Consider the following 913-nt stretch of genomic DNA (forward strand, 5'->3'; position numbering starts at 1 on the left):
TATATATATATAACAAATAATAAATGAGTATATGCATATATACGTACAGGTATGTGCATACCTACGTCTACCTGTATATATAGGTGCATATCTGGGTACAGGACATTGCAAACAAAACGTAGACAAGAAAATAATGATAACCAGAGTACAGAAAACACACAAGCCACATAGAGAACATTTTCCTTCATCAGCTACCCCCATTTTAACACCGGCGTTTCACGGACTTCTTTTAAAAACAAGTCTAGAGTTGTTTGCTTAGAAGAAGCTCTTTTTCGCTCTCTATAAATTCCTCGGTTAACACGCAGAAGCGTTTGTTACGGTAGTAGAAACTTTTGCACAGCGTTCAAAATTTGGATCTTGTGCTTGAAAAATAAATCTCGTAAACCCGGGTTCTCGTAAAGCGGGCCCTCTTAAAGTGAGGTATTACTGCACACACACACACACACAGCAAGAACCTAGCTGCCTTGTAACTTTTGCCTTGTGTTGTATGTATCAAGGAGAAGTCGTCGGTTTATTTCCAAATCTTTTACATCTAATCTCTGCTAGGAATGCGTTTTATTTTTCTATGAAAGATTGGTTAATGCTTGTTTGATCAACATCAGTACAGTCATCACCATCTTAATTAGTTGTATCATCGCCATCATTATACAAACATAATTCTAATTATCGGTGTCATCATAATCGCCATGACTCATTATCGTAATCTTCATTAACACTGCCACCGCTGCCGTCGCCGCCGCCGCAGTCTGTCGGGACCACCACCACCACCACCATCGCCGTCGATGCCTGTCATCGCTGCCACCACCACCACCACCACCACCTTCATAATAATCAGTATCCACCATCATTACGACAGGCAAAATGACAAACTCATAGCCAATCAACAATGATTGCCATCAACGTAATCGTCAGG

Source organism: Octopus bimaculoides, chromosome 20 (genome assembly GCF_001194135.2).
Source record: "Octopus bimaculoides isolate UCB-OBI-ISO-001 chromosome 20, ASM119413v2, whole genome shotgun sequence".
In the NCBI taxonomy this organism is placed as follows: domain Eukaryota; kingdom Metazoa; phylum Mollusca; class Cephalopoda; order Octopoda; family Octopodidae; genus Octopus; species Octopus bimaculoides.